Genomic DNA, 25,554 nt, shown 5'->3' with positions numbered 1-25,554 from the left:
TATTCAGGCATTCGGGGTGAAGGTGAAGCAGAAGCAGAATTTACAATCCTGAGCTATAAAAGTAGGGAGGGGAGACTTGCTTTTAAGTAACTTGATTGAATCAACGTCATTTTAAAATATTCCTCCACTGCTAGTTGCTGCTGATTTGCTATTTGCCTGTCATTACGGATGCTGAGGTAGACATGACACAGCAATATTGTTTGCCTTTGTACATTTAATCCTCCTACATACCATTATTTTTGCTCAAAAAAAAAAAAAAAAGTGACTGTAAGCAATTCTCTAGTGCTGCTTCTGCTGTGAAGAGGGACCCAGTGACTGCTGCTGAACAGCCTGAGAGTGCTGTGCAGCAGCTGGTTCTGTCTTTGGGAATGAAGAGAATTCCTCTGCTCACACCAGGATAAGGGGAGGAAAGAACTTCTGGAAATTTCTGGGGCGGGCATCACTCCTTGCTAGCCATCGTGTTTTAGATTAGAGCAGGGGTCGGCAACCTTTCAGAAGTGGTGTGCGGAGTCTTCATTTATTCAGTCTGATTTAAGGTTTTGTGTGCCAGTAATACATTTTAACGTTTTTAGAAGGTCTCTTCCTATAAGTCTATAATATATAATTAAACTATTGTTGGATGTAAAGTAAATAAGGTTTTTAAAATGTTTAAGAAGCTTCATTTAAAATTACTTTATAATGCAGAGCCCCCCCAGACTGGTCGCCAGGACCCGGGCAGTGTGAGTGCCACTGAAAATGAGCTCATGTGCTGCCCTTGGCATGCGTGCCATAGGTTGCCTACCCCTGGATTAGAGCATTCTTCCTTCCAGTCATGTTGTCCTTTATTAGGTGATAGAATTACACTGGTGGTGGTGTGGTGGAAACCAACAAAATCAAACAGGCTAACGGTTGCAAACCTGGCTGCCTGCAGTTAGGCTCCTAAATTCAAGTTTAAGCACCTAAATAAAAGTCATCCATTCTATAAAGCTGCTGAGCACCTGCAATTCTAGGTGACTTCAACAGGATTCATTAGTGCTCAGCACCTGTACAAATTCCTGCTGGTTCTTAACCATTCACCACCATTTTCTGACCCTTTACCCAAGCCAAATGGGTAAAAGATGTAAGGGCAAGAATGTAAGCCACATTTTATGTAAGACCAGGTTTAGACTACAAAGTTTGGTTGGCATAGCTATGTCAGTCATCAGTGTGGGAAAAAAAACAACATTCCCCCAGCTGACATAGCTATGCTGGTTAAAATGCCAGTATAGACACAACTATGCCAATAGAAGCATACTTCTCTCAGTATAAATAATGTCATTTGGGGAGGAGTATTACTATACCTATAGAAAAACCGCTGTTGGCATAAGCTGCATTTACACCGGGGGCTCTGCTGGTATAGTATATGGGCAAAGCATTTGTTATGTAAAGTCTAAAAAGTTGTTCCTAAGTGGCTTTCACATTTTTATTACAGAGTGAGCCTGCAAATAAAATTAGATTTTTAGTTATTTGTTTTGTAAGGATTTTTGATCCATTTAACAGATACAATATTTAACTTTCTCTGAAGGAATATAAAAACAATCCTGAAATGTCCAAGTATCACCCAGTTTGGAATGCACAGTGAACCCATTTGTTGGCTGTAACGCTCCCCTCTGAATATTGCTTCCGTAATAACTTTATACAGTTTATGTATTCTGATTTAACTTCCTTCATTTCTGTAATCTGTTAAATGTATTGGTCAGACATTTTTAGAAAACTTCAGGTTTATTACTGTATTTATGTTCTTGTCACAGTGATGGTTATTTATTGTGACCTGCAATAAAGTAATTTTGGATGAGATCCACTTTGCCTTTGACATTGCAGGTGTGAGTAATAGATGTTTCGGTATGTTTTCTACAGTGTTGTTACAAAAATATAAACATTGGAAAATGACAGTGTCACTGGAAACTAATACTAATATTGCTATGAAAACCATGTATATGTGTAATATTTTTTCCTGCCCCCTAACACAATACATAGTAAAAAGCTATATTTCCATTGTTTAAGTCACATGATGCTGCAAGAAGCTCATCAGTCAGAAGGCTTGTATAGGGATTAGATGCTCACATTTTAGGGTGATTATTTTTTTGAGGGGGGAGGGCAGAGTGGCAGTGACAGCGCACAGGTATCTAGATTAACTGATTGATTTTATGGCTTAGAATGCAACCAAAGTTCCTACCTTTGTTACCACTAGCTGATGATCTGATTCTTTAAAATTATACATTGTTTGCTGTTCTGGCCCACAAAGCTGCTGCTAGTGATACTCCAAACAGACTTGATTTTGCAACTTGTACTTTTTCATTTTTCTCTAATTGATTTATTTTTAATTACTTCGAGTGATTTTCATGTTTAATGTTGTATGTGAATAATAGAAGTTTGTCGGAGTGTGTTGAGTAGGTTACTTTCCATGCTCTAAAGCACAGTCCTTGAGTAGGATCAAAACGCACCCTCTTTCTGGTTACTCAGACTGAAGATCCTTCTGGCAGGGCAGTCCAGCTCTGAGGCCTGCTTTCTTGTTTTATTCCCACTAACTGGAGAACCTTCCCTCCAGGCTTGATATTGTTGGCAAGTGATCTGGAGTAGGGCTGTATCTCCAAGACACACATTAGCTGGTTCTTTCCTTGGCCGAGTGTGGTTTTTTTTGTGTCCTAGCAAGAGTTTACAATCTCTTTCAATATTAGAAATCTGCCTTTTACATACTTTACAGTCATTTAAAAGTAGTCTGTCAAATTAGGAGAGGTGGCATGAATGGACGTGATGAACAAGGAAAATGTAACATTAGGTCAAGTGGATTTGAGATACAGCAGGAGTATGAATAGTTGTCAAGATGGACACTGGGGAATGAGAGTTTTTTTTTAAATTGTACTCCAAAAATAATATGAGATTTGCCTATCTGAGAATATCTCTCTCCCCATGCCACACTGCCTTAGCTGTGGTCAGTGGGAGTAGCTGAGCTGGTGTCCCTTAGGTGTAAAAGCTCCTGGCAGGGCATGTTGGCTTTGGAACTGAGTACTCAGTTTCCCTTCTGTTCCAAAATAGCCTGAATCTGTTGACCTTTAGCAACAAGGAGTCTGGTGGCAACTTAAAGACTAACAGATTTATTCGGGCATAAGGTTTCATGGGTAAAACACCGCTTCTTCAGATGCACCCTGGAAGGCCTCCTCCCTTGCTGGATTTTGTGGGAGAACTTAAATCTTGTGATTGTGAGTAGTTGTAATTGTGCTAATCTAATAAAGGCCTTAAAATACTTTATTGTTTTCTTATTTCTGGGACGTTGTTGGCTGAGGGATGATGGCAGGAGTTTTCTTTATTTTATATTTGTATATTTTTAAACATAACATAAAAACGGCTATACTGGGTCAGACCATCTAGCCCAGCATCCTGTCTCCCGACAGTGGCCAATGCCAGGTGCCCTAGAGGAAATGAACACAACAGGTAATCATCAAGTGATCCATCCCCTGCTGCTCATTCCCAGTTTCTGGCAAACAGAGGCTAGGGACACCATCTCTGTCCATCTTGGCTAATAGCCATTGATGGACCTATCCTTCATGAATTTATCTAGTTATTTCTTGAAGCCCTGTCATAGCCTTGGTCCCCCCCTTTTCCAAAAACAACAAAAAAAATCCTTTTCTGGCAAGGAGTTTCACAGGTTGACAGATGTGTTTGCAGTGCCGTGGTAACGTCCTGTCTCAGATCTGGACTTGTAGCGTAAAAAATCTGGGCTGCCTTACTGTTGAACCTCCCCCAAGCTTATACCAGCTGGGATCTGATATGCGCTGCACCAACCAGGATTTTTTAGGGTTCCCTGTTACCACCGATTCAGCCTTCCCCCTCAACAGCCTTTTCCTGGGGGATCGCCCGCCCAAGACCCATGACCACTGGTCTCCCTGAGCTCATCCCAGGCCCGACACCACCTTTTCCCTGGAGTGGCGCCTGGCCGGCGATGCTATTACTTAACTCCGGTTGTAATGCACAAACAACGAGAGCTACTTTTACATCTCCTCTGTAGGCTAATGCATTTAACCCTAGTCATAGCTAACCACACAGTTGATTGATTCACCCTCCCATTGCTCTGATGTAGCAGTTTAACCTAGAGAAAAACCTCAACACAAGAGAACTAGAATTGATTCTTTTCTCGTCTCTTTCCCGTAGCTGTTCCCTGCCCTGGGACAAATATGGAAAGTCAACACAGAAATGTAATGCTCCTCCCCCTCCCTGTCTCCCGGAAGGGAGACCAGATACTGGTACAGAAATTTCTATCCCTTTGGCCTCACTAGGAAAAGAAACTCCAACAGTTTTAAAAAGAAACTTTATATAATAAAAAAAAGAAAGAACTTAACATATACTGTAAACTCTCATTAAGAAATTCAATACAGGAAATAATGGCTTTAATTATGAAATAGGAATAAACAGCTGATTAACAGATAGCCCAATTAAACCGTCCAGCAAATTTAACACGCTCATGTTTAAATACACTCAATGCACATCACAGCCCGATTACTTTGGGTTCCTTGTACTCACACTTTAAATAGTAGCGTTTGAAAAGAAATGGAGTTAGAAGAAAGCTTTGTTGTACTCACAGCGAGGAAAAAACAAAAACACCCCGAGTTTCCAGTTCCCTCCCAGACTTTAAAAAAAATCCAGGTCTCTGATTGGTCCTCTGGTCAGGTGTTTGGTTCCCCCTTTGTTCACCCTTTACAGGTAAAAGAAAATTAACCCTTACCTATCTACTTATGACAGTCAGTACTTGCTTTTGTTTTAAACCTGTTGCCTATTAATTTCATTTGGTGGCCCCCAGTTCTTGTGTTATGAGAAGGAGTAAATAACAACACTTCCTTATTTACTTTCTCCATACCAGTCAGGATTTTATAACCTTCTATCATATTCCCTCTTAGTCGTCTCTTTTCCAAGCTGAAAAGCCCAGTCTTATTAATCTCTTCTCATACGGCAGCCATTCGGTACCCCAATCATTTTTGTTTCCCTTTTCTGAATCTTTTCCAATTCCAATCTATATTTCTTGAGATGGGGCAATCACATCTGCACACAGTATTGAAGATTTGGGCATACCAGGGATTTATATAGAGGCAATATGATATTTTCTGTCGTCTTATCTATCCCTTTTTTAATGATTCCCAACATTCTGTTTGCTTTTTTGACTGCAGCTGCATATTGAGTGGATGTTTTCAGAGAACTATCCACAATGACTCCAAGATCTTTCTCGAGTGGCAACAGCTAATTTAGACCCCATTTTGTATGTATAATTGGTATTATGTTTTCCAATATGCGTTACTTTGAATTTATCAACATAGAATTTCATCCTCCATTTCGTTGCCCATTCACCTAGTTTTGTGAGATCCCTCTGTAACTCTTGCCATTCTGTTTTGGACTTAACTGCCTTGGGTAATTTTGTATCATCCTCAGACTTGGCTGCCTCACTATTTACCTCTCTTTCCAGATCATTTATGATTACGTTGAACAGCTCTGATCCCAGTACAGATTCCTGGGGGACACTGCTATTTACCTGTCTCCATTCTGAAAACTGACCACTTATGCCTACCCTTTGTTTCTTGTCTTTTAATCAGTTACTGACTGAGTTGGGGACTTCCTAGTGTATTTAAAGAATCTCTTCTTCTTGCCTTTTATGTCCTTTGGTAGGTTTAATTAATTTTGTGCCTTTTCCTTTCTAATTTTGTCCCTACATGCTTGCATTATTCTTTTGTACTCCTTCTTAGCAATTCATCCATGTTTCCACTTTTGCAGATCCCTTTTTGATTTTCAGGTCATTAAAGAGCTCCTGATGGAGCCTTATTGGCCTCTTATTATGCTTCCTATCTTTCCTTTGTGTAAGCGGAGGAATGGTCCTGCTGTTGTGGGGAACTTTCTTGGCTTATACACTACCCCAGTGAAGTGGGCTAGTGAAAGGATCTGAGTCCTTGCTCCCACTTCCTTTGCCCAGGGGCCTGTTTGACCTTGGAGGCTCCCCTTCCACTCTCCAGTGTGGCAGAGTCCTTGTAACACCAACAAGGCTGGGCCCAGAATTCCTGGGGGGCTTGACCCCCAACCGTGTTGTGGTCACTTAGGGCAGGGGGTAGGGTGTCCCCACTCTGGGGTGCTCTTTCTGCTTCCCTGACCCACTGATCATTACATACAGTTCAAACAATACGATTTATTAAACAGCAATCAATGTTAAAAAAAATAAGGCAAAAATGGGAAGGATTAAAGGAAAACACATAACCCCTCTCAGTGGCACAGGGACATCACAAACAGCAACCTCTGGAATGTAAGGGAAGCGCAGTCTGTTCTTCACGAGTCAGGCCTCTTTCTCAGGCCCTGGCTGTGCTGCAGGGATGCTGCATGTTGGACACTTGCTCTGGCCATGGCCACACATACTCAGGTTCTAAGTGTCAGGACCCTTCTTCCCAGCGTTGATCCCACTCCGTCCGGGTTATGATCCCCTTCCAAGTCTGGCCTGCAAGGCATCTTGGCTAGGGGCGTCTCCCTGCACTGGGCCCATGACCGAGGGTCCCCCTCGCTCTCCACACCTGCTCACCGCACTCGGCTCTGGACTGCTCCAGCTTGACTCTTCCTCAGCTCCAGCTCCACCACTTTATCTCAGCATGACTGCTGCTATGCCTCCAGCTCCCTGGGCTGGTTCTCTGGCCCCTCTGGCTCTGGTTGCTGCAGCTCTCCTCCCAGCACAGATCTGCTCTGTGGGCTGCTTTTGTGACTGTGCTCCCAGTGCTGACCTGCTTCCTGGGGTGCTTTTCTGGCCCTGGCATAGCTCTGCTCCCCCACTCAGCTTCGGACCCTGCTTTCTCCTTAGCTTGGCCCCACTCTATCTGACCCAGGCAATTCCAGCTCACACAGAGGACTCCTGACTCCCTAATTAGCCTGCCTACTCTGTCAGTCAGGCTGACCTGGAGCATTGGCCTCTCCCCATTGTTCATCGGGACTGTCAGTCTCAGGGTCCTGATTTCCCATCGACCCTTCCCCTTTCTTTTGGTACTGGGAGATAGCCCACCAAAACACCCCCAATGAGTTTTAGTAATCCCCTTGCATTTGCATAGGGGTAGTTTGCACTTGTGCTTTTGATATTGTCTCCTTAAGAAACTGCCAGCTCTTCTGTACTTCTGTTTCCCTTATATTTTCTTCCAATGGGACCTCGCCTATCGGTTCTCTGAATTTATTAGTCTGCTTTTCTTGAAATCCGTTGTCATTGTTCTGCTGCTCTCCTTCCTTTCTTTAGAATAATGAAATTTATCATGTCATGATCACTTTCACTCAAATTGCCTTCATATTAGCAACCAATTACACCCTGTTGGACACAATCGTGTCACAAATGGCTGTCTCCCTTGTTACTTTCTCCACTTTCTGAAACAAAGAGTTGTCCTCAATATAGTCTAAAAACTTACTTGAAATTTTATGTTTTGCTGTATTACTTTTCCAGTAGTTGTCCTCGGTAGTTTTAAGTCCCCTTTTACTATCCGGTCTTGTGTTATGACTGTTACTGTTATTTGTTCTAGAAATGCCACATCCAACCCCTCTTCCTGATTTGGTGGTCTATAGTAGACGCTTGCCATGATGTCATTCCTGTTTTTCCCCCCATTTTATTCAGAGACTTCCAACTGGTCTGTCTCTTATCTCCCTGTGAACCTCAAAGCTGTAAAATGCTCCAGCTCCTCCCTTTTCCCCCCTTCCTGTCCTTCCTGAACAAGGTATACTCCTTTATGCCAATATTTCAGTCATGAGATTTGTCCCACCAAATCTTTAATTTTCGAAGGTGGTGGTGCGCTTTTTTAAGAATGGTGGGAAATGGAAAAAAATCTGAGACAGTTTTTGCTTCAAGCTGTCAAGTTCCATTGGCTTCTACAGCAGAGCTTGTAGACTCCTTGCTCTGCAACTATTTGGCTTGCAAAGTTGTAAGCTCATTACTCTGAAGCTAATTATCTTTTTAGATTTGTGCAAATCTTATACTGCGAATTTCTTCAGCCAGTTAATGCTTAATATCCTATCCTCCAAATAAGGACTACAGAACTATGTAATCAGGTAAACAGCAGTAAGACTACGCATTTTATATATAGTTACTCATATCTACGGCTCCAGTCCTGCAAAGATTTATGCATATGCCTAACTTTATACCCCGTTAGCAGTCCCATGGGACTGTTAAGTACATGCAGAAATGTTTACAGGATCAAGACCTTGGGGCCAAAATCCTGCTTCCATGAGTTCAGCGCAGGTAGAATTGCTAGCGCCGTTAACTAGTTGTGTATATTTATGTAGTACATCTGTCCAAGTGCATGTTTTAGGCTTAAAAAGACTGGTAATTAGAGAAAATACTTCTCTGTGATAATTGTATCTACAGTTACGAGCAACATGAAATAATTCTATAATTTTAAGAGATTAGGGAGAAGAATATTCTCTTTTCAGTTTTGTTTACTCTATACAGTAACTCCTTGTTTAACATTGTAGTTATGCTCATGAAAAATTCTTCTTTAAGCGAAATAATATTTAGCAAATCCAGTTTCCCCACAAGAATTTAATGTAAATAAGGGGAGTTAGGTTCCAGGGAATTTTTTTCACCAGACAAAAGACTATATACTATATATATACTATATACACCAGTGGTGGGCAAACATTTTGGCCGAAGGGCTACATCGGGGTTGCAAAACTGTATGGAGGGGTGGGTGGGGAAGGCTGTGCGTCTCCAAACAGCCTGGCCCCCTTCCACTTCCTGTCCCCTGACTGCCCCCCTCAGAACCCCTGACCCATCCAACCCACCCGCCCTCGCTCCTTGTCCCCTGACCGCCCCCTCCTGGGACTCCCCGACCCTAACCACTGTCCCGGGACTCCACCCCCCCTCTCCTTCTCCGCTTACTGCGCCAGCCTCTATCCATACCTCTGACAGGCTCCCTGGGACTCCCACGCTTATCCAATCCCCCCCCCCAAGTTTCCTCCCCACCCCCAGAACCTCTGCCCCATCCAGCCCTCTCACTCCCTGTCCCCTGACTGCTCCTCGGGGCTCCCTGCCCCTTATCCAACCCCCTGGCTCAGCCCCTTTACCATGCTGTTCAGAGCAGCATGTCTGGCAGCCACTCTGCTCAGCCAGAACCAGACACACTGCCATGCTGCCCTGCAGGAGCATGCAGCCCCGCTGTCCAGAGCGCTGCCCGCGGCGGTGTGGCTGCAGGGGAGGAGGGACAGTAGGGGATGGGCCAGGGGGTTAGCTTCCCTGGCCAGGAGCTCAAGGGCCACCCTCTGATATACACGCTATGTACACACAGTATAAATTTTAAACAATTTAATACCTACCCAGCTATGTTGATTGTGAAGCTTGGTTGAGGTTGTGGAGTCAGAGGTTGGAAGAGAGTGGGTTATTTCCCAGGGAATGCCTTACTGTTAAATCAGTGGTTCTCAAAGCTGGTCCGTCACTTGTTCAGAGAGAACCCCTGGCGGGCCAGGCCAGTTTGTTTACCTGCTGCGTCCGCAAGTTCAGTCGATCGCAGCTTCCACAGGCCGCGGTTCACCGCTCCAGGCCAATAGGGGCTGCGGGAAGCGGCGCGGGCCGAGGGATGTGCTGGCCTTTGAGAACCACTGTGTTAAATGATGAGCTAGCACTTGGCTGAGCCCTCAAGGGTTAGCACGTTGTTAATATAGCCTCACATTCTATAAGGCAACAAATGCAGGGAGAAAGACACAGACACACACGCCGTATGTTTCCAGCATGAAACAAGGTTAACTGGGACGATGTTAAGACACTTAACATCGTCCCAGTTAACCTTGTTTCATGCTGGAAACATACGGTGTATGTCTCTCTCCCTCTTCCTCTCTTTCTCCCTCTCTCTCTCTCACACACACAGTGAAAATGACTATACCCAACATACTGTCAAATACAGTAACTCCTCACTTAACATCGTCCCAGTTAACCTTGTTTCATGCTGGAAACAACACGATGTTAAGTGAGGAGTTACTGTATTTGACAGTATGTTGGGTATAGTCATTTTCACTGTGTGTGTGTGTGAGAGAGAGAGAGAGAGAGAGAGAGGAAGAGACAGAGACATACACCGTATGTGTGAGCGAGAGATGCGCATTGCCCCTTTAAATACGCTGACCCTACTCTAAGTACACTGCCTTTTTAAGTAGATCAGCAAGTTGAGACAGCAGCTGCTGCCAGCAAGCTCTCTCCATCCTGAGCTCTATTGTGTGGCGCCCTGCTTTGTGGAGATGGAGTACAGGAGCCGGGGGAGGGGAACACCCTGACATTAGCACCCCTCTTCCACCTCCCTTCTCCCTCCTGGTACAGCAAGCAAGAGGCTTCCAGGAGCAGCTCCAAGGCAGAGGGCAGGAGCAGCACATGGCAGTGAACAGATAGCCTGCTGGGCAGCTGCTGCACAGGGTACTTAGGGGGGCTGCTGGTCCATCCTGGTTCCAAGCCTCCACCAGCTAGCTCCAGCGGGCTGCTTTTTCTGCAAGCAGTGGATGCAGCAGGTGGCTGCCAAACTACATTATAAAGAAGCTTTGCACAACATTAAATGAGCATGTTCAACGTTGTTTCCAGCATGAAACAAGGTTAACTGGGACGATGTTAAGTGAGGAGTTACTGTATTTGACAGTATGTTGGGTATAGTCATTTTCACTGTTTCCCTGGATAGTCAGATACTGATCCTTCAACCTGTTCTACATAGATAGACCCTAGCGATGCCTTCATTTCCACTTTTGTTTCTGTGGGTCTTAAACAAAGCCATATAAGGGAGATAAATGTGTAAAGGGGTGGCATAATGTGAATTGATAGGGAGAAACTTGGGGTGCAAGTGTCTGACATTACTTTTAACTTCTTTTATAAAACTGAATAGATTTCAAGTTGACCATGTCCTATTATACTTTTCTGCTGTGCTTTCTATCTAAGTAAAACCACTAATCCTCACTAATGACTCCTGGGGGCATTCTGCACCTCTGCGCATGTGCAGAATCTATGTCCTTTACAGATTTCTTTGCTTCCTGCAGAAAAATGATTTTCTGATGGGAATGGAAAGGGAAGTCACAAGAGTGATCATGCGACCCTCCCCAGCAATATGTTTCAGGTGCCCAGGGCAGTCGGCAGAGAGGTAAATCACTGTGGGGCAGGGAACGGGACTAGGGAAGACCTGGCTGGTGGTTCCTACCCTGCGACAGGTTCAGATGCCAGTCCTGGCTGGGCTCGGGAGGATGGGACTTCCTCTTCTGCACAGCAGCCAGGGCCATGTTAGACCGACCCCCCAGATTTCTCCTCTGGCTGTAGGAAGCTCTGCAAACTCTCTTCTTCTCCCACCCCCCGCCCCGCCATGGTTCCTGCAACTATCGCTCCTCAGCTGTAGGGGGAGGGATTACTGTACAAGGAGCTACTCCCCCATCTGCCCAACCCCCATGCATCCAGACCCCCCATATAATGAGACCCTCCCACCAAGTCTCACACCTAGAACCCTATCTGACGAGCCCCACTCCTCCTGCAATTGGACCACCCCAATGAGCCACCCGCACCCCACCCTACCAAGCCCCAACCAGCTGCACCTGGATCTCCAGCCTATTGAGCCCCACTCCTCCAGCATCTGGACCCCCTGCTGAGTCCAACACCAAGACCCCCCTGTGTAGGGGGAACTCTATCCCACTACACCTAGACTCCCCCCTTGCTGAGCCCCAACCACCTTCATCTGGACCCCCTACAGAGTCCCTTTACTGTTGCACCCAGAACCCCCCACCAAGCCCCTGTGCATCTAGATCTCCCCCTGTACCTGGATTCCCCACTGAGCCACCTACATCCAGATTGCCCCACACAGAACCCTGTCAACCCACACCTGGATCCCTCCACACTTGGATCCTGCCTTGCTGAGTTGGCGCACCTGGCACTGAGGGGCAGGGCTCTGGGGTGTTTCTGGGGCATGCCCTGTCATTGTGCTGTGTCAGGGTTGGATGTAGCCTCATTACTGAGTCTGTGCCTTGGGGGTGAGGAGGAGCTTCACAGTGATCTCCCTCCTCCATGGAGCCAGTGGCCTGTGCTCCCCAGTGCCATGCTTGAGCCTCCACATTTGACAAATAAAATTTGCGGCATTATGAGCAGAATTTTTAATTTTTTGGTGCAGAATGTCCTCAGGAATAGCTGCAGTTTCATATCTCATACTTAACCTTTCAATATAGTCTTTAAAAAAAAAATAAAATTCCCTTCCCTTCTCCTGTCCCACACACACTTCTCCAAAATTCAAAGAGCTGAAAGAACTTTGCTCAAACTTTGCTTCTTTCTCTATCAGGCAGAGACCAGGCATGGAAAATGTAAGTGCCAGAAATGTGTTTTGTAGCCTTGTTCTGCATCCTAGAGTTGCCAAAGTACTTAATCCTACAATAAACTCTACACAGGCACAGTAGTTGTCCTGTATGGAACTCATTGCAGGATCAAGGCCCTAAGTACATCAATTTTGGTTCTCTTGTATACGTTGCTGTATTGAGACCGTAGTACATGCATAACTTTAAGCATTTGAGTAGTCCAAGTTGAAGTCACTTGAGTCTCTCAGGCAGGGGTCCTGGAGGAAGACTCTTTCAGGCAACCTTAATTCTGGTATTTCCCAACTTTCGAGTTCTTGACTTTGCAACCTGAATGTTTTTTTAATGTTGTTTGTTTGCAATTTGTATAGGTATTACACAATGCAGATAAAGAAGATAAACTGATTTTTACTCAGTATGTTGATGTTTTGAATAGTAAATGTGAAGTAAGGGTTTTACAGGTCAGCAAGAAGTTCACAGTCATGTATTTTTGCTTTGAATATTTAATAATAATTTTTTAATTAAGGCGATGCACTGAAAATTTCAAAATAAGGTCCCATAATGTCAAGTGGAATTTAACAGTAATCATTTTAGGAATAAAATTCTCTAAAAAACTGCAAGTCAGGTTGATATAAAATGATGTACGTTTCTAATGTTGTGGGTAATTTATATGAAGTTTTATGTAATGAATGAGAATAAAGTATCTTCCACACATTTTATCCCCATACCGCCCCTTTCTAAATTAGCCACATATAAAAAAAATAAATAAGTTGCTTGTTATGTTATGGAACTCCATAAACTATCAGGATCTCAAAGATTGTAGATACAAATCAACTCCTTTTTTGACATTATGTAGCAGTTTGAGAAGCAAGTGTTGTGAAGTTACACAACTTCAGCTACGTAAATAACATAGCTGAAGTCAGCGTACTTAGATCTACTTACCACGGGGTACACACTGTGTTATGTCGCAGGAGACGCTCTCCCGTCGACTCCCCTTGCTCTTCTCGTTCAGGTGGCATATAGGAGTCGACGGAAGAGCAATCTGTGGTCGATTTAGCGGGTCTTCACTAGACCCGCTAAATTGACCACCAATATATCTGTTGCCATGCATCGATCTTCTGGTAAATGTAGACAAGCCCTTAGTGTTTCTACTCTTTTTGTGTTTTCAATTAACCTAGAGACAGTAGGTACCAGCTAGTTTCACAAAAATACAAAGTTGTAAAACTATCTGAATCTTTGTGTGGTTCTCTGTCCAGCTTTATAACTTTTCTTAACCTTTGCCTTTCTTTAAGATGACAAATATTTTTAGATAATGGTAGGCAACGGGTTTTCTTGCCATCCTTTTGGTCATTTTGTGGAAAAATCCCTAGATTGGATCTCCTTTTTATTTCTCTCTACAAATCTGAGGAATGTTACCTTTCAGCATCTACTTCCTCTGCATCTAAAATTGTGTGTGTGTGTGTGTGTGTGTGTGTGTTATACAGATGGGTATGTAAGATCTTCTACTTTTCTTTTTTTATCAAGGCAACATGCTTGTTATGCTCATAAAGGCATAAGCAAATCCACATAATTTTCATTTACTTATTGAAGGGTTTAACTAAATATTGAAGTATGGCTGCATCTTATTTTAAGTTGGGAAGAGAGACTAGTGTCTCATGATGAAAGACAAACTTTTTGTTTTAGTATTTCTCCATTTCTTCCCCTGTTTCTAAAAGTAGAAGCATTTAACTGAAGGAGGAATGGTAGAAGTGCTGAGAACTGTAGTTTCTTCATTTCAGCTTCATCAGATGGAATCTATCAGCTATTTCCTGACACTAGACTATCTGGAGTCTAAAGACAGCCAGTCTGTGGTTAATTTGATGAGTCCTGGGTGCCACCATAGTTAATCAGCAGGAACTGAGGCAGTCTGGTAGGTAAGTAGGTATGTGTGTACAAAATCTCTGCAGCAGTAGTAGATTGGGGTTCAATTCATGATTCAAGAAAGTATGATAGGAGAAAATAAGCTGTAATTAAAATAAAGTACAAATCCTCTGATTATAGAATCTGAATGTAATCTACACACTGGGGAAACTATATTGTACATATATATTTTTTTCTTTTCCTGTTTTAACGCATTCTGACTCTAGTTGCCCTCAGGTGTCAGTTTTCAAACTTGTTTCAGACTCTTGGACAGTGACACACACGTGCAACATAAGTATGAGTGTTTGCATGGTCTGTGTAGCTACTACCGAAATGGAATGGATCATTTCTTGTTGTAACTTCATTCTGTATGCTTTACTTTGGTTATTTTAGTAGATAACAGGTATCAAAGCTTTTGAGTAGTGCATGAAGAAAAACATAATTTCTCCTCTGTATTGATTTTGTTGGGATACTGCTACAAAGACCATATTTTTTCTGACATTTGAAAATAATTTGTTTCTTTATGCAGAACCTGTGAATTCAGTCCCTGTTACCACTGATCCTTGACTACATGTGGAGCTCTGTTAACTTCATTGGGCCCCTGCATGCTCATTGAAGTCCACCTATGTGGATGCAGTTCTAGGTTCACAGTTCATTCCATTAAGAGTTGATCTTGTAAACATTTAGAATGTGAGTAGCTTTACTTCTGTGAACAGTCTCATTGATTTGTCTGGAACATTAACCATAATTATCAAGACTGAATGCCAGGGGCGGCTCCAGGCACCAGCATGCCAAGCGCGTGCCTGGGGTGGCAAGCCACGGGGGGCACTCTGCCAGTTGCTGCGAAGGTGGCAAGCAGGTTGCCTTTGGCGACATGCCTGCGGAGGGTCCGTTGGTCCCGCAGCTTCTGGGGACCTCCCGCAGGCTGCCATCGAATCCATAGGACTGGGAACCTCCTGCCGGCAAGCTGCCGAAGGCAGCCTGCCTGCAGTACTTGGGGCGGCAGAATACCTAGAGCTGCTTCTGCTGAATGCATCACTCAAATAAATAAAAAAACAAGCCACTGCAATGTATGGAATCTGGTTTCATTAAATATGTGTGGGGATAAACTAATTAAGGTTCTGATCTTGCAACTGGTGGCATGGGGATGAACCTCTACACCCAGTGGAACCATTTGTAGTATCAGGGCCCAGCTCATCTCTATATACAATAGGTTAGGGAAATCATTGTCAGATGATAAAAACCAAGTCTGGGAAAGTGAAACTGAAGCACTTACTGCATGATAGTCAGGTTGTTAACTTGCACTTAAAAGTCTTGTGTTAGCTTTCCTGAGTAGGATGTCCAAGCGGCAGTTGAAAATGAAACCTGGTTTTCTGACTTGATTTTCTCATAAATTGTACTTGACAGCTCACCTAAGCTATACCATCGTTAAATTCCTCCTTTCTTTCATCTTAGCCAGTAAGACCCCTTTACTTCGAAGTATAGACATGACTAATGATGTCTGTGCTCCCTCAAAGTACAGCATAAGGCACATAAGTGCTGTTTGGTGGCAGTTACAACAAAAATGAAACGGAAAGCAAGTTTTCATTTTCAGGTTGTACACCCTGGCCCGGCAGTGCATAACTATTTTTTAAACACAATTCAGCTTTTAACTGAGAGAGAGAAGCAATGTAAAAACATACCGTATCTTTCTCACCTTTCTGGCATCAAGTTCAATCTTAAAGTGGTGAGGAGCAATGGCAGCTTTGTGTTCTCTTCACACTAGCATAGCATTATGGACCATTCTCACACTGTTGCTTCCAGGACTGTAACTAGAGGGGGGCAGCTGCTGCACAGGGCGCAAAAATGGGGCAGTACACAGGATCAGGCTCACTAATGTCAGCCTCCCCCACCTGCCCCCAGGATTGGGCCCAGAAGCATCCAGTTGGAGCCTAGGGTTCTTAGGCTCCCCCATCCCCACAGAATTGCGGACCCAGTGACCCCTGGCTGGAGCAGGATTCCCGGCACTAGGACCCTGGCAGGGCAGCAGGCAGGCAGGGCACTGAGTGCTGGCTTGGCTCCTACTGCTCATTTCTCAGTAACATCTGCTGAAGCTGCTGCCGTTGCTGGGGATTAAAAAGGTTAAAGGAGGCAAATCGGGGAGGGAGGTGCTGGACAGGTCTGAACAGGGAGTGGAAATTGACTGTAATGGGGATGTGTGTGGGGGGGTGTGTGTGTGTATGTCGACAGCTGGAGGCAGAGGCAAGAGAGGGGGCGAGGAGCAAAGTTGGCCAGGGAGGAGCTGCCAGATGGTGGCGGGGGCAAAACCTTGGAACAGGGAGGGGCAGGAGGGTAACAATAGGGTAACAGTTACCCCATTAGGATGAGCCATCTGCCCTATTTGCTAAAATAGGGGGTGGGGGAGTAGAGGTACTTCCATGTTTAGGAGGAGGTGTTCAGACAAGTCCTGGGCTGCTTGTGATTTACAGCTGGAGGAAGCAACAGTAGAAACAAAGACTGTGTCCACACTACAGACCTTACAGTGGCACAGCTGTACCGCTGCAGCTGTGCCACTGTAAGGTCTCCCGTGTAGCTGCTCTGTTCCGGTGGGAGGTCTCTTGTCAGCATAATTAAGCCACCCCCAACAAGAGGGTGGGAGAGTGTTGGCTGCTAACATAGTACTGGCCACACTGGTGTTTTTGTTGGTGGAACTTAAGTCAGTCAGGGTGTTGCCCTGGATTTAAGGGATGTGTGTACCTCAAAATGTAAATAAGTTAATTGTAACCATATTTATGTGCATTTGGCCACCGTAAATTAATAAAATAAAACACCACATAATTAAGGTTTAATTTAGAGACAGGCTTTTAGAAGCAAGGCTATATTTAGCTGGCAGTTTCTGCTAATCAGAATGGGAGGAGGGGACAAACAAGCAAACAGCTGAAACTAAAAACTGTTGGTGGTTAAAACTCCTTGAGTCCAGACGCTTTTAATAGTAAAAGTTTATTAAAAATTAAAAAAATAATAATGCAGTAAGGTTTATTATGACCCATGTGTTTTATAAAAGTTAGTTATAAAAAATTATCTAAAAAAATGTACTTTAAAGCAGTCCTCTGAAGCCATTTTAAAAGATGTTTTTCCTGACACCATTTCTCCCCGGTAAGTGAGCAGCTGGCCACTGTGAACCTGCTGTTAATTACTCAATACCATTCCAAATATTTGGTAATTATCTGGGATGTTTTAAACCTGTTTGTTTGTTTGTGCTTAAAAATCTAATAAACTGCAGTTTTAAACAGAGCATGCTTAGGGTATGGCTACATTAGAAATTTCAAAGCGCTGCCCCGGCAGCGCTTTGAAGTGTGAGTGTAGTCAGAGCCACAGCGCTGGGAGAGAGCTCTCCCAGCGCTGCTTGTAAACCACATCCCTTATGGGTGTAGAGTGCAGCGCTGGGAGCCGCGCTCCCAGCGCTGCCGCCCTGATTACACTGACACTTTACAGCGCTGCATCTTGCAGCGCTCAGGGGGGTGTTTTTTCACCCCCCTGAGCGCAAAAGTTGCAGCGCTGTAAAGTGCCAATGTAGCCAAGCCCTTAGTTGCTGGATCTTATGAGACAGAATTGCTGAGTTCCTGTTAACACCGCCTAAAGTAAAATAATTAAGTTGCCCCTGTTGGGGGTTCTGAAAACCCTGGGTAGCAAGATTTTTTTTCCACACCTCTGACTGACAGAAGTTTTACCAACAAAAGTGCAGGTGTAGACATAGCCAAAGAAGGTAAACGTTGCAAAAGTAAAACATGCTTTTTTAGTCAACACTCAGTAGGGGTAAAACACGCTGTGCTCCCGCCTCATGCCGTGTTTTCGTGTTACTGTGACCTACCCTTACTACTTGCTGCCGCAGCCTCCCTCTGAATCATTGTTATAATGCACCATTAGCTGGTCAGCAAGGTGTATTGGCACATCAGGGAATTGACACCTTCAGGGCAGACTGGCTCACGGTGGTGAATGCATCTTGGCTTTTCTTTTAAAAGGCCTCTAATTTTGGGCTAGGGAGAATTTACAGCTGTGCCTAAACCGATAAAAATACAAGGCATTTATTGTACAGGTGAAGACACCAATAGGGAAATCTGCACTGAGTGCAGATCTGGTTTGGGGTTGCTGGTAAGATATGCACTGGTGAATAAGCATGTCCACTGTGACCTGTGCTTGTAGTACTCTGGGCTGTGACCTAGCCAGTCTGTTCCTGAAAACCTTCTCTAGGAGGTCGGGGCCATCACCTCAGCGATATGTCCATCTAGCCACTATAACCATGCCATTAACATTGTCTCACACTGAAGCACAGCATAATCTGATTTCACAGTTACTGCCATATACTTTCTTCTGTCTCCACATTTAGGTATGGGGAGGATACTGTAGGGATGTGGGACTGTGTGAAAATGAATGTGGCGCCTGAAAAAATCATATAGTAGCTTTTATTGTCTACATACTGTACTGATACACAAAAATAAATGCATTATCATTACTCTATAATATCCTAACTCATATCACCTAAAAAAATAAACCCTGTAAGGGGTGTAAATATGCTTGCTCGCCCAGGGTGTTAAAATGCCTAGTTACAGCTCTGCTTGCTTCAGTTTTGATTTTGAGATCACCATCTCCTCTTACAACTTGTTGTCTAAGTGGAGGTTCTGCTGCACTACCCCTTTAGAGCTATATTTGGTTGGGAATAATGCATATATCAGTCTGTCCATTACAAACTACATCAGTTTGTGAATCTGGATTATTACTTTTTCAAGTATTAAGAAATGGAAAAATACAACTTACACAAATTGAGCAGTAAAAATGCATATCTCCACATAACAAATAGTACATACAAATTTTAGAAACCTCATTTTGGCTACACAAAATGGGGGTAAAAAGTGATATGTGGTTGCTCTTAGAATTTTTCAATAAATCACCTTCAGTTTTTCCTCATTACCAGTTTACACCAACAATAAAGCTAGTTGGCTGTCACAAAGTAAAATTATGGTATATTTCTAAATCTGATGTTCACATAATCTTTAGTGTAAAATGATATGGTACCATTACTTTCTCTTGTTTCTTCCTAACCCTCTACTCTCTCTTCAGATTCAGACCAAATTAACTGAGGGCTTGTCAACACTTAAAATGCTATAGCGGTACAGCTGCACTGATGCAGGTATGCAGCTGTAGCTTCAGTGAAGGCACTACTTATGCCGACAGGAGGGCTTCTCCCGTCAAGGTAGGTACTCCACCTCCCTGAGGGGCGGTAGCTATGTTGATGGGATAAGCCTTCCCATCAACGTAGCACTGTCTACACCGGGAGTTAGGTTGGTATAACTTCGTCGATCAGGGGTGTGGATTTTCCACTCCCCTGAGCTACATAGGTATATTGACATAGGTTGCTAGTGTAGACAAGTCTGAGTAGAGTATGTTCTGTGGGTTGTTTTTGATTATGGCACTGGCTTTTTATTCCATAGCTAGCAATAATCGGAAATGAGTATAGGAATTTGACCATATTCAATTTTTTATGTGGCCATTGGAGTGGAGGTTGTTCTTTTAGATATCATTCATGCTACGAGTTTGGTGCAGTCTTGTTGAGTTGGCTATGCATCATGTGCACTTGTGTTCTCTGTAATTGGTGCATATTTCAACTCAGGAACCATGAATAATGTTACTGTGTTGATTTGTTACAGAAATATTAATCAAAATCAGTACAGTATAAAATAAAAACTAACTGCAGTACCAACATGAAAATTGGAATAGCATTTTAATGGTGTACGAGCATTCAACTGCTGTTACTCTACAGCCAGTTTTCTTTCCCTTTTTAGGGAAAGGCTTGAAAATTGCTGCTGGAGGTGATGTTATTGGAGTCATATTAGGAGAAGAATGATTAGACTAATGCTGGCCAGGAAATTGCTTTGAGAAAGTGCTTTATTTTATTGCTGCTAGCCTTTCACTGTACACCTTAAACAGTTGTACTGTGTTTCTAAAATTACTTTTTGAAATGCTTCAGGATTTCAAAGACAAACTCTGTTGTCTAAAATTCTTTGGCAGTACTTTCATGTGGATGACTGATTGGGTTATGCCCTTTTCAACAAGTGTTCCAGCTCTCCAGGACTAAAAGCATTTGTTGATACTTCTATGTGTTTTCTTTTTGCAGAGACTGTCCTAATTTAGAGAAGCATAGGTCCTTTTATGGTTTTACAAATATCTTCCCTATTCTCCCTTTCATTTTCATTACATAAATTTGTAGTAGACTTTTTGCTAGTTTTAGAAACTGCTGAAGACCCTTTATTTCATTGTAATAAAATATATTTTAAAAGTATATTGCTTTCTGCCCTTAGCTATGAAGACACACCATGTTAAGTAATTCTAGCCAAGTGTCTGTAACTTTTATTAAAATAGCTTTAATAAGATAATACCTAAAGGAAACATTGTCCTAACAGCAGTAAAAAAAAGGAGAGGGGAGCAACAGAATCTTAGAACTGCCATACCAGGTGCAAACAAACAACATCATATCTGAGTGTCCTCTTCATTCTTTTGCCAGGGGGCTGAAGGACAATGTGCTATCAAACTTAGATATAAATTTGTAGTCATTGCTACCTACCCAAGCCATACAAAAGAAAAAGAGGAATACCTGAACAACTCAGCTAATGCAGTTGTGTGAAAAAATTCAAAACTTCAAATACAAAGAAAAAAGATACCTAGATATTACTTTGAACTGTAACCAAACAGATGTGGAAAGATATGGGAGTCCCTGCAAGCAGTGGTGGGTGAAGTAGGGAAAGGGCCTGTTTCAGCCCATTGCAGGTTTGCATATTCAGCTGCCTGCTGGCCAATCCAGTTACCTGGTAGAAGTATTGGGTCTGGCTACAGATTGGCCTCCTTATTGGAGGCAAAAGACTAGCAAGCAAGGTGATGCTGCCTGAGGGTAGGGCCAGTCGTCAGGTCCCAACTCTGCACTCTGGCATCAGCTTAAAATGGTTTCGCATTCTGTTGTCGTTTTGTGTACAACTGATTGCACTGTTAGTGACACAGAAACTTTCAAGGGTGTTTTTTATTAATGTGGTTTTCCTCCTACTTTTCTATTAGCAAAGATGAACCTTACTTCTGCTATTCTAAGGATTAATAATGGTTACCAGATTTGCTGTATGTGCAGATAAAGCATTATTACTGATGGGCAGTTTTTGCACTTATGCTTTATACATCTCTGGTAAAAAGAATTGTAGAAGAGATGGGACTAGCTATTTTGTGTTTAAAGCTAGAGAAGAGTATGCTGTACCCGAATGTGGTTTGTTTGCCATTGAGAAAAGGGACTTTGTTAGACCCATGTGAGACAGAAAACTTTTTTTCCCTTTGTTAGTCATTTTATAAAAGTTTTGAAGGTTTGAATGGTTGGTGCATAATAATGAAAGTTCAGGGCATAGGTAGGTCTTTATTTATTTATTGTTAGACAAGAAAGAGCCTGAATTACTGTTAAACTGTGAAAGTGTAAGATGTGAATTATCTATGTCACCAAGTCCATAACGGCCTTAGAACTGCTTTTACCTTTCTCCATCTCGCATATGAAAGTGTGTTTGTGCACTTCTTATGCTGAACTACAAGGCCCATGCTGAGCAGCAGAGTTCCAAAGAAAAGCAAGGCGAGAGGATGGGCTCTGGCACAATTTAAAACTGTGCTGAGACCAGTCCCAAACAGGTCTTTTGTGTTTCTTTGTTTTCAGAAGGCGTCAGAGCATCAACCTGAAGTGTTCAGATTAAAATGGCTTAATTGAAAGCAGATTTTTTCACCTTTGACCCAGGAGTGTAGTCCAAGTTTAGTAAAAAGAAAACATAGCAGCATCTCCAATGTGCTTGTGACACAGTGAAAAAACTGAAGCTTGCTGTGCAGTTTGTAATCTTCCCCACCTGGAATTTTTTATTTTGTAGTGTCTAGTGTGGACATGGACATTACTCTCTACATTAAACATTTTAAGTACTTGTTACAGAGTGCTAAGTATGAAACCCTGAGTCACAGCAGCTCCAATCAGGCATAGCAGATTGGAGTTGATGAGGCAGACCTGTGCCTAATTTGTGGGTGGGACAGGGCAGAAATGCTAAATAAGCCATTAGCCCAGTGGTGGGCAACCTGTGGCATGCAGGTCACACGCAGCCCGACAGCGTAATCCGCTGTTGGGCCGTGAGACAGTTTGTTTACATTGACCGTCCTCAGGCATGGCTGTCCCGCAGCTCCCAGTGGCTGCGGTTCACTGTTCCCAATCAGTGGCAGTGAGGGGGAGAGAGTGATTGCTCTCCCCCAGCTTGTAAAGATGCTAGGTGTGGTGGGACTCAGTTATAAATAAACTGCACAGGGTGTTGAACCAGCACCAGGGTCTCTGTGTGGTTTGTCAACTGAGACAGAAGCAGGACCGAGGAGACCCTATTTCAGTACTGTTTGAAGTGTTGAGGGTGAATGGTGGGAAAATGTCGTTAGACAGCATCGTCTCTTAACATATTGCTGAAGGTGCAGCTTACCAATGGAAGTTATGAGACGTTAAGTAAAATAAGCGATATTTGCTTTTGAAGAACCATTTCTTAACATTTGATATGTATAAAAATAACTGTACTTCCTATTTGCCCCAACCTTCTTCAAGTATTCCATAATACTTTCACACGGCTTCTTAGATCACAGAGGTATTCATTTTAAGGTAAATTTTGAGTACTCAGTTTGAAAAGAAATCTGAATTATGCAAATATTTAAACTACTGTGGATCTTTCAGGGCATTGAAACCTGATTGTGATTGTGCCTCATCAGTAAAGAAATGAGACTCAGTTAAGTGAAGGCTTTTAATGTATTGTTTAGGATTAAAAAATTTTAAACAATGTATTGGAAATTTGGTGTGAATCCATACAGAATAAAAAGAAATTAAGTGGCTGTGGCTTCAATGTGTAGTGCAAAGTTTAAATGTACATATTTCTTAGTAAATTGGGGCTATGTCATGTCAGTTTCTTCTATAAGCATAATTTCCTTTTCAAATCAATAGCACATTCAGCATTAAAAATCAGTGACATGTTACCTATGATAATTAAGTACACAACTTTTAGGTATCTGTGCATTTGTATTAAGATGCTTTTAGATCCAAGGCTAACTATGTACTTCCCAGTTTTCAGTATTAGGCCTTAATCAAATGTTTCAGAAACATGTCCCGCCCCCCTGCCCCCCCAGAAAAGCATACAAATTCCTTTTTTGAATCTCCAGAGCCATGCATTGAGTGGTGATTGTGGGTACTGTCTATATTGTTCTGTTCAGTTTATCTCTGTGCACAGTTGTGCTGAATGCTCTGAAACAGGATGTGCTTTTGCTATGTTGTAAACTTTGTAGATAAGCCTTTTTATACTTTATGCTAAACTATAATAAATCTAATAACTTGTTATAGCTGGGATTTTGTATTTCTAAATTAATACCTAGAGAATACTCTTAAGTGCAGCAATAGTGTAGTTGTAAGTTTAAAAATCAAGTTAAATATTTTCATGTTCCATTTGATGGAAATAAATGGACAAATTAATTAATTAAAACTCCTAATTATAGGAAGGGCAATTGATAAATGAAATTGAACCCTACCTCTTCAAAATCACAGCAGACCAGCATCCTCCTCCTCCTCTGCAATCACTGCTTCCTCTTCCTCCCCTGCCTGGGAGGCACCGATGACCTGCAACAGCACCCTCTGCACAGTCACTGAAACCCTGATTTGAGCCTAATAAGGTGGGAGGCCCCTGTCAGGGGGAGGTAGCTGGAGAGTGAGCCTGCCCTGCACTCACCCTGCAGCAGTGACTCCCATCCTGTGGGGCTGGGTCCAAGGGTTAAGAGAGAGCCTACGCCAGGCTCCCTCCCGGCAGCAGTGGGTCCTGTGAGGCGGTGCCTGAGCATTGAGAGCAAAGCCACTCCACACTTACCAGCTTACAATGCCACTCATTCAGATTTGGCCAGGCTGCACCCTTGTCATGATGGAAGGGCAGCTGAGCAACTCTGTGTGCCAGGTTGCAACATGGAGTGGGGAGCTGGGCCCAGTCCTGTGAGACAGAGGAGCTGCCACTGTGGAGTGGGTGCAAAGCAGACTGGCTCTCCACACGTCCCTGTCCCTCCTCTCAGTGCCACCCTCACCACTGGGCTGGTGGGGCAACCCACCTAGTGCCTTCCCACACGGGCAAACAGAGAAGACGCAGTATCCGTGAGTTCTTTCACCTCTGTGACAGACTTGCAGCCCTAATTATAGGAAAACGTAAATTCTATAAATACATGTTAAAGAATGGCTGTGTCAATTTCTGGTTCTATTTTTGTTTGTATTCAGTGCTTCAGAATTATCATTTGAATTGTAATTGTTCAAGTTTGCCCACATATGGGTGTGTCTCCTTTTTGTATTAACTTTTTTTGGGAGAAAAAGTGTGTGTCTAATTTCCAAAGCTGGCCTGTTACATAGTAATGTCTTCTGGCAGCACTGTAAGTAGTGTTTATCTCAGGAAATGGCTATAGTTAACCTAGGTGAAATAGGTAAAATGCATAAAAGCTCTATAATACAAATACACAAACTTTCTGTGGACACAGTCCCACACATAAACCATTATGACAGACGTGCCAGATGTCCTATTTAAATCATTTTGATACATAATGATTTAATTGAAACTGCTCTGAAATATTTTAAATACACAAAACAGAGCACTCCCAATTCACACTTTTCATATTAAACACGCACCAAAAAAGAAGCTTACAAGGAGTGGAAAATTGGACAAATGACCAGAGAGCAGTATAAAAGTATTGCTCAGACATGCAGGAGTGAAATCAGGAAGGCCAAATCACACTTGGAGTTGCAGCTAGCAAGGGATGTTAAGAGTAACAAGAAGGGTTTCTACAGGTATGTTAGCAACAAGAAGAAAGTCAAGGAAAGTATGAGCCTCTTATTGAATGGGGGCATCAACCTAGTAAGAGGACGTGGAAAAAGCTAATATACTCATGCTTTTTTCGCCTCTGTCTTCACGGACAAGGTTAGCTCCTAGACTACTGCACTGGGCAGCACAGTATGGGGAGGAAGTGACCAGCCCTCTGTGGAGAAAGAAGTGGTTCAGGACTATTTAGAAAAGCTGGATGAGCACAAATCAGCATGGATTCACCCAGGGCAAGTCATGCCTGACTAACTTAATTGCCTTCTGTGGGTATGGCTACACTTGGAAATGTGCAGCGCTGGGAGTTACAGCTGTGTTCGTACAGCTGTGTAGGAACAGCGCTGCAGTGTGGCCACACTGACAGCTACCAGCGCTGCAGTGTGGCCACATTTGCAGCAGTTGCAGCGCTTTTGGGAGTGGTCCATTGTGGGCAGCTATCCCACAG

General features: G+C 43.2%; 1 protein-coding gene across 6 annotated transcripts in view; it reads left to right on the top strand.

Annotated features, from left to right (window-relative positions):
- SOCS6 (suppressor of cytokine signaling 6) overlaps positions 1–25,554 on the top strand; it is a 45,636-nt gene that overhangs the window by 7,353 nt on the left and 12,729 nt on the right. Inside the window, exons 2-4 of one of the 6 annotated variants that reach the window (XM_075062913.1) lie at positions 14,082–14,216; positions 14,732–14,892; positions 19,300–19,432. The exons of 4 other annotated variants lie outside the window; for them this stretch is intronic. The gene's annotated coding sequence lies outside the window, so the exon portion shown is untranslated. The remainder of the gene's footprint in view (positions 1–14,081; positions 14,217–14,731; positions 14,893–19,299; positions 19,433–25,554) is intronic. One more of the 6 variants, XM_075062914.1, reaches the window with a different exon arrangement.

This window comes from Chelonoidis abingdonii, chromosome 2 (genome assembly GCF_003597395.2).
Source record: "Chelonoidis abingdonii isolate Lonesome George chromosome 2, CheloAbing_2.0, whole genome shotgun sequence".
NCBI classification, from domain to species: Eukaryota; Metazoa; Chordata; order Testudines; family Testudinidae; genus Chelonoidis; species Chelonoidis abingdonii.
This window is presented reverse-complemented; position numbering and strand designations above follow the sequence as displayed.